The sequence below is a fragment of the Limulus polyphemus genome, unplaced genomic scaffold (genome assembly GCF_000517525.1).
Source record: "Limulus polyphemus unplaced genomic scaffold, Limulus_polyphemus-2.1.2 Scaffold1083, whole genome shotgun sequence".
NCBI lineage: Eukaryota > Metazoa > Arthropoda > Merostomata > Xiphosura > Limulidae > Limulus > Limulus polyphemus.
In genome coordinates this window covers 186,031-195,654 of record NW_013666693.1, presented here as the reverse complement: position 1 = coordinate 195,654, position 9,624 = coordinate 186,031, and positions in this window count along the sequence as shown.

Here is a 9,624-nt window from a genome sequence, read left to right as displayed (position 1 = left end):
AACTGAATGTAAGGCTTATGAATGTACGACGATTCGACAAGATTTCGTCATCCTTAGGTACTTGTACCTGATGATGACAAAATCTTGTCGAAACGTTGTACATTTGCTGTTATGTTAAACTTATATTAAAGTTTTTCTTCATTACCCATTCAAGCCGTCTCCAGCCATTATAAGTGTATATATATATATAGTATAGAACAAAGAGGTCACATGACCGGATATTGCTTCACAGTCTAATATCTTGGTGCACCGGGGTGTTGATTTAAGGTGGGGCTGTTCTCTTCAATTAAGATAGCCAACTTTATTTTGTGTTTATTGATGTCAGGTTCTTTGGTTAAAATTACAGTGTTTTGCATGGATATACTGTGATTTTATGAGTTGTAATTGTGGTAAACATGGGAGTTTTTTTTTATTGTGTTCAGTGAATGTGGTTTCCAATTTTCTACCTGTTTCTCCAATGTAAATTTCTCGACAGTTATTGCATGCTATTTTATAAAGGACGTTGGAATTGTGTGATTCTATGTAATTTGTATTTAATAATGGTTTTAGTTTAGTGCCGGGTTTTGGGGTGAATTTGACGTCAACAGGAATTTTATGTTTGATGGCAAGTTTTCTCCAAGTGTTGATTATTTTTGAGCCGATGTCAGGGATAAACAGATAAACTGTAGTGTAATGTTACGTTGTTGTTTGGTGTAATATTATCAATTTTGTTTGTGAGTTGAGTTTTGAGGGTTCTGGTGGTTGTGTGGAAATGCTTCGACAATGGTTAGTGAAAATTTGTTTGTGAAAATGAAGGAATGCTTTATAGAGTTGATTTATTCATTTATGTTCTCAATTGAGCATCAGCATTAATGGTGGTACTAAATATGATTGCAGCACAGTATTGTAAACCAATTACATTTGCATTTATAATTTTGTCTTTGTGTTACATTATCAAAAGACGAATATTAACCTATTAATGCAATCATTTACGTACCACAATTTACACATCCAAAGTATAGCGGAAAATCTCGTTTATTTCTTAAAATCCTTCATCCATTAATGATATGTAATAGGTTTTGAGGCATGTTCTGTAAACCTCTGGAGAGCCATTATAGTGGTTCTGAAGTTAACATGCAGGTTTTTTTATTTTATCTTTACTTTTTACAGTAACTAAATAGTGTCATGTAATTGTTATTTTTATTCGTAGAATTTGGTTAATTTTTGCATAATGTTTTTCATAATTTCGCCGTATACAAATTCATTTTTCAATTTTGTTTTGATTTTAAGTGTTGACTTATTATTTCGAAATGTTCAGAATATCACACATATTTCTATTGTTCTGAAGTTACTTTACTTTATTTCAAAATAGCCGCTTTATATAATAGATAAATTCTTCTTTTTTTAAATAGACGTATGGCCAGATGGTTAGGGCGCTCGACTAACAATCCCCGTCACACCAAACATGCTCGCCCTTTCAGCCATGGTGGGCGTTATAATGTACGGTAAAACCCACTATTCGTTGGTAAAAGAGTTGGCTAAATTAGGGACGGCTAACGCAGATATCCCTCGTGTAGCTTTGCGCGAAATTCATAACAAACCAATCAAACAGACGGAACAGAAATATGTTTTTGTCTTTTAGATCTTAGTGAAGAAATATATTAGACAATAATTAATCATATTAAAATCCTTAATTTATAACTGGTATCTTAATGACTGTCTAACATTTTTATTGTATAATGTCGTGTAAAACAATTTCATGATTATTTCAATAACTTTCACTCGAACATAAAAAAACCAGTATCAAAGAAAATTACAATTTCAGACTACTTTTTTTTTGATAAAATATAGAATGAAACATCGTCATTAAATTATCATTCAAATACATTTATTGCCTGTATTTTGATTTCAGTTGTTTAAAAAGAATTTAGTCTGTATTTTATTTGCTTGTTTAGAATTTTAAAGTAAAGCTACACAAAGCCGATCGAAATTCAGAGCTGATGTATTATTAGAGATGTATAAAAAATCCAATGCAAATTCTTTTGTGACCGAATATTGGATTTTTCTGATGCTTTTATAATTCACCCACGGCTCTGAGCACTCTAACAAAAAGGCCACGCCTGACCCTTTAAGCGAGTTGTATTTTGGTGCATGAAGCCAAACCATTTTTAGAGTGCTCTTATAAAACTGCAATGCATAAATATTTAAGTTATTCGTATAATCACTAATTCGTTGGCAACACTATAAAAAGACATAAAAGATTTAATGGAATCTGTAAATTTAATGTTATTTTACTTCAAAGCTTAGTATATTCTTATAACACCAGAAAATTATGCATTCAAATTAATCAACGAATATTACTTCAAAGCTTAGTATATTCTTATAACACCGAAAAATTATGCATTCATATTAATCAACGAATATTACTTCAAAGCTAAGTATATTCTTATAACACCGAAAAATTATGCATTTAAATTAATCAACGAATATTACTTCAAAGCTAAGTATATTCTTATAACACCGAAAAATTATGCATTCATATTAATCAACGAATATTACTTCAAAGCTTAGTGTATTCTTATAACACCGAAAAATTATGCATTTAAATTAATCAACGAACATTACTTCAAAGCTAAGTATATTCTTATAACACTAGAAAATTATGCATTTAAATTGATCAACAAATATTACTCCAAAGCTAGGTATATTCTTATAACACCAGAAAATAAATAAACAACAATTTTTTACTTTACAAAGGCGATATTTAGAGCTTGAAATGGATATTGCAATTTGTTGAGTGTTCCTACATGAAGATAAATAGCATCTATTTTATGCATAGTATTGTGCTTTTCTAAACGTATAGCCTATTTTATGTATAATCGTTCGAGAACTGTTGTAAGTACGAAGCTGTCATGCAGCATTATTCAAGCTTTGTCTGTATTTTCACATTTCTGTCTTACCTCTTCCCATAAAAAGTAGTGATTTATCTTCCACTGCTTAACGTTGCGATGCCTGCCTTCGTCCCTATATCTTCTCCGGTATGTATTTCAGCTTAAAATATCAGAATATATCTTTAAATCCAATCAGACAAAAGTAATCCCTTCGGAAAAAAAGTACCTTAGGAATGAAGGATAGAGAGAAACTAATGGAATGTTTGTAGATGAGTAACCAAACAATTCATGGCTACTGTTAAGTAAAATTTAATGTAAAACCCGCGTTAACCATTCAACGAAATGTAGAGTTTGCCGCCATTCTAAGTTGAAGCGCTTAGTAAGAGTTTGTTATATCGTTTTGATTTCAAATTAATATATAAGACCTCTCGTATTTAATCCTCACTCGGCTAGAGTTAACATTTGTAGAAATTACTCTCATTAGATTTTCTACTCCATAATAGTTTAAACTTTGTTCAGAATTTTAGGTGTTCTATTCAAATTTTAGGATTTTCAAATAAAATCTAATGAAGATCTTATATATTTGATACATTTTATTTATATAAGTTAGCTTAAATACTATAAAACTAATTTCAAACAGTAAATTGTAGATACGGAAATGGTCATACTATTGAAGGATAAAATAATGATCTTGGTAACAACTGTTTTAATTTAACATATGTCCGTTAAAAGAAGACAAAATATATTCATAAATATTGTGATAGTAATAACCTGTAAAAATGTTTGCCTCACTGACTTAATGTGAAGAATGAGCAAGAACAATTTATCCAAAACAGAACTTTAAACCACAGGATAAATTACATTTAGTGATTTAATTACAATTATTTAAGCAATTTCGTTGTATTTCTAAATTTTGTCACGCTGTTGATGTAGTTTGTTTGTTTGTTTTAACGAAGAATATAAGACAATATTAATAAGAAACATAAGATACTTCTGTAAATTTTAATGATAGAGCTTGTGTGTTTTTATCTTGTAGCTTAATGGGTTATTACCAGTTATAAGATTGCTAGCTTTTCAGGAATTAGCTCGATAGGAATATTATACAAGAAAAAACAAATTTGTGACAGGAATTTAGGTTTAAAAATCTTTCAAGCCTCAACAAAGATTTTGGGGCCTGAAAGACAACCCAGGGATTATCAGAATCTTTTGCTTCTCTTCACCCTAAACGTTGTTAATATTCCCATTATTCTCTTTTATTCCTTATTGATACTGCCAGTATTACCCTGTATTCACTATTAACATTTCCAGCGTTCTATTTTATTCTTTGTTCATAATGCTCGTTTTGTCTTTTATTCATTATTAGTATTCCCAGCTTTCTCTTGTATTCCTTACTGATAATGTCAACATTGCCTTAAATTCCTTATTAATAATCCCTGCATTTTCTTCTTCCCTATTTTAAAAAAGATAAGGTTTTATTGAACTAATTTTGAGCTTTAACTTTTAATTAATTTTGAGAAAGAAATAAAGATGTAATTTTTAGTCATAGTAAAAAAAACTAATCTATATTTTCGTTCTTTAATAATAATAATTATTATTCATTAATTATTGAAATAATTTTGTAATTTTTATTTTGTTAAATTCAGGAGTGATATTTGCTTTTATTATTTAAAAATAATACTTAGAAAAATAATGGATATGTTTAGTATTTTGTTTGCCCCGTGTTGGCTCAGCAGTAATCCTAAAAGCTTATAACGTTAGAATTCACTGTTCGATCCCCGCGCTGGCCTGAACAAAAATTGCTCGTTGTGCAGCTTTAATAAAGAAATATTTAATTTTCAATTTCGTAATATAAACTTTCATACATACTAATTACTTTTTTATGCCCAATAGAATAGCGCTATGTTGTAGTAATTAACTAGTTGCTTATGACAATGTACTTCTTTCTGCACATGATGTATTACAATGTTAATGTATTTGTCCTCGTGTATTATTGTCATGTATATTTACATGACAAATATTATATTCATTGTATTTTTACGTGGACCACAAATATGATTTTAGTGTATATCTTCCACCTAACTCAGCTTATACTTATTTCTGTGAAAATCCTAAGAATTTGTGCTGTATATGTTCAATATCTAAAGAGCATTACACTATTTTGCAATGATATCGTGAAGATAGGTTGTATAAACAGGTAAGTCAGTCTGAAACAAACTCTTTCTAATTCAATATGATAGATTATAAGTCTCTTAAGTTTTATAAGTTTGATTACACCTCACACTAGAAAGTTATGCACGTGTGGCTTAATTTATACATTATATCTCTTAGGCATTTTTTATAAATAAAACATCTGGTGAAAAAATTTTAACTTGAAACTCCAGCATACACAATGGTCCAATATACAGACCAAGCTCCTCCATCATTCCCAGTTACTTCAATAACTACCCAAGTGCGGTCCATACCCGACAACATACCACTAGGACAATCATTCTTAACCTGAACATGCTTGCCAGGTTTGGTCTCGATAGCTTGAGAATGGAGGTACGAACACAGTTTCAAAAATGTTTCCCGGGATTCTAAGAAAAACGACGAACAAAATATGGTGTCAGAATCGAGTTTAGCGACCCTACAAACGTACACCTAGGATCCCGTTTTGATTGGGTAACCTTCCAGGGACGATTAGTCCCAGTGGTTGGCATATTAGTAAGGAAACTCCTGGGCCACCCTGAGTATACTTCTTAATTTGGTCTTGCTAGCTCCCAAACCGTGTGAGGAGTAGGCGTCCAAGCAAAAAAATAAATTCTCACTCAACGTGTACTAATGCCTACCCGTCTTCCAATGGCTCAGTGGCAAGTCTGAAGACTTCTATCGCTAAAAAACCGGGTTTCGATACCCATGGTAAGCACACCACAGATAGCCCATTGTGTAGCTTTGCTTTTAGCTAAATTATATTCAGTGTTTAAGTAGGTAAAGATGATACTTTATATTTAAAAATGAAAACATTTATTGATGAGGATAAAAACTACAGATCTGAATGATAAAGGCTTCATGGGAAAGAGGCCTCCACATGTGCTGATCTTTATTTATGACAGTAAATATGATTACACAACGCTTATCATACTTGATATTTTTTTCAAAGAACAAGTTATAATGAGAGTAAGGTACTTCAGAGTGGCTATCATTTAAAATTTCTATTAAATCGTTACTTGGGTTATCACTAAAGGTGTCTGAAGACTTGGGAGGGTTTGATAAGTTTAAAAAGTTTAAGAACCCCTAAATTAGATAGATAAATATAAACAATTTGTTATAAAACCAGCTTATAAAAATGTTAGATATTAAAAACACAATAATCTTAATAAATAATAAGGCTGTATGTGTAACAAACAAGAAAAATTTAGAACACAATACAGGCTAACTCAAAATTATATTGGTTAGCATTATACCTTAGATATAAAGTGCTGCTTTGTAAAAATACTCTTTAATTTTAGAGACTTGAAAAACAACAATGTATTTTTTACTCAAGTCTACTCGACAACTATTTGACGATATTTAACAAACCAATGAATAGTTATTCTCTTTATAGTATCATCTAAAACTTAAGATAATCATGTCTGAAAGGTACGGTGTACATTTGTGTAAAACGGAATTTTCGTTTTCATGAGTTTACCGTGTGGAATTCTGAGGTTTTCAGTGTGTGGAAGAACAAGTGTGGTTTTTGCTTTTTGTTGTTGTTGTTGGTTGAGTGAAAAAGACGTTTGAATAAAAAAGAACAAAACAGTCTATGAATCTGAATCGTCTCCCGTTGGGTCAGCGATAAGCCTATGGACTTACAAAGCAACAATTCGAGTTTTGATTCCCGCAGAGGACAGAATACAAATAACCACAGTGTAGCGTTTCACTAATGAAACAAAAACAACAACAATCTAAATCAAAACCGAAAAGTGGGAGATTGAACGCAGCAACAACAATGGTAGAAACACTGTTTCATAGTACTTCTTTTCCCTATCAAAATTAAAACGAGATCTGTCTGAAAGCACTAAACATTCTGTAACGTCTCGACAACTGACAAATCACAAAGTTGGATCACTATAATCCAGGCAATTTCTGCTTCATTTGACAGTCGTAGAGAAACTCCACACTCAATGTAGCATTGGGTACAATACCACAATCTCATGAAACAGCAGATAACATCCTTAATTAACTTGTACCATACAGAATATAATCCAGCGCTGAATATACTCATTTCCTAGTCCGGATTTTACAAGTTCTAAACGAAAAATATAGAAATGTTTAACATTTGTACTGTAGGAGGAAGAAATATGTATTATTTGAATGCCCCAGAAGTGCGTACATTTACTGATTCAAATTTTATATTCATCCTTATTTTCGTCATTTTCAAATATTTATGAATACTTAACAGGCTACTTGAAAACAAGTAATTTGATCTTAAGAAAAGCCAAAAGCTTGTTTGCTTGAATTTAGTGCAAAGCTGTTCGAGGGCTATTTGAGCTAGCCGTCCCTAATTTTGAAAACCTTATAAAGTCATGACCAAAATGTTTGCATATTTTGTAACAAATAAGGTATTTATTTTAAGATAGGATAGAAATTTAATTAGCGCTGTCAAACTGAGAAATGCATGTTATTTTAAACATCTGCATATGTAATTAGTATAATAAGACAAGTTCTATGGACATCATGAACGATTTATTAGAACAGCAAACAATTTTATCAGACACCTGTAGAAAGATGTGTAATTCAGCGTTTCACCTATCACAACAAAACCTTACCAAAACATTTATATGAGGATAAAATATCACATCAAATTATTATAAACAGTGTTGTTGGTGTTTGTTGTTAAGCACAAAGCTATACAAATGGCTATCCGTGCCCTGCCCACTACAGGTATCGAAACCCGGTTTCTAGAAGTATAAGTCCGCAGATATGCCGCTGTGCCACTGGGGGGGGGGCTATAAACAGTGTCTGTAACCTTATATCAGTTTATATTAAACATTCATTAGTTGGTTGGTCCTCCTCGTACTCAAATAACTTCCGCAAGGTGCCATGGCATGCTGTCGATGAGGTTATTGATGTAATCCACCGTGATTTCATCTAAGCTTGTCGCTAGAAGGCGCTGCACCTCAACTACAGTAGCTGATTCAGGGTCGTGGATCGTAATTTTCAGGGTCAGTTTTGCTCAATAGTTCTCAATGGGGGTAGAATCTGGAGACTTTGCTGGTGATTGCAGTCTGAAACAATGAAGATATATTAGAAAGGAAATGAAATGCCAGTCTGAAACAATGGAGATATATTATAAAGAGAAAGGAATGCTATTCTACAACAATGCAGATATATTAAAATGGAATGAAATGCCACTCTGAAATAATATAGATATATTATAAAGGAAAAGGAACGCAAATGTGAAATAATGGAAATGTATTACACTATATTACAAATGTGAAATAATGGAGATGTATTACACTATATTACAAATGTGAAATAATGGAGATGTATTACACTATATTACAATAATGGAAATATACTGCAATCTTAAAGAATGCAGATACATTACCAAGGTAAGGGATTGTCAATCTTGTACAATGTTTGGCCAGGTGGAAAATATAGATACTCAAGCACAATATACCAAATGTTTGTGTAGCCTGACAGGAAAATGCAACATTATTTGTAATGTTTATTATAAATTGTAAAGTTTATTAATGTAGAATTGACATGCATTATAGTTTTCAATGGTTTGATAATTTCTCTGTTTGAAAATGGAAAATATTTCTGGAATGAAACACACACAAATTTAAAGTTTTAAACATAGTACATTTTAAAAACATCATTTAAACTAAATAATATGTTTTTATATTTAACTGATACTTATTCACTTTAAAAATCGTCACAGATGCAATAAGTTAAAATTGCTTTTCAGAAGTTTTATTATATATATATAATTTTTTCGTTGTTGAATACGCGTTGCAATACGCATAAATAAATAAAAAACAAGAGGGGATCATCAATATCCGTGGCATATGAAATTCTTTTAGGCAGGATTAGAGTAAATTAATCTATGAGACCTTTTTTTTTTCAAGTGTGAAGCGCGCGTATATCTGATTCGATTTTATTACTCATCAGGATCTCTACTTGCGTACCCTCAAATTGAAATTATTTTAGGCCGGATTAGAGTAAATTGATTTATGAGACCTTGGGCGTGGTCAAATATATCAGTCGAAAGGGTTTGACCTGCTGAGTCCAAAACTGTAACTAGATCTCAATGAGCTAAAAGTTTGTACTTGGAAAAAACAAACAAACTCAGAGCCATTCTACGAGCCGTTATGCCGCGTTAAAATGAATATGAAGTAGAAAAAAGATCAAAAGGAATACACCACAGAAAGATAGTGTTTCCCAGATGGTGTTCAGCCTGCAAACTCATTTGACACAACTGCAAGCAAATATGTGTAACGTTTGACTCACATAAACAAGAACTACCATACATGCTATAACCAACAGCGTGTGCAAATAAAAAGAGGTAAAGAAACGAGGCAAATCTTTCGGGTCAAAATTATACATAAAGACATCGTAACAAACACACTCAAAAAGTGCATTGTTCTGAAAAGTTTTAACCGAGTTATTTAGATTTCGAAACTGTTTACTTGTTTCGTAACCTCATCAATCGGCTAAGCATGGCTAGGCGGTTAGGGCGCTCGATTTGCAATCTGTGGGTTCGAATCCCCGTCACACCAAACCTCGCCCT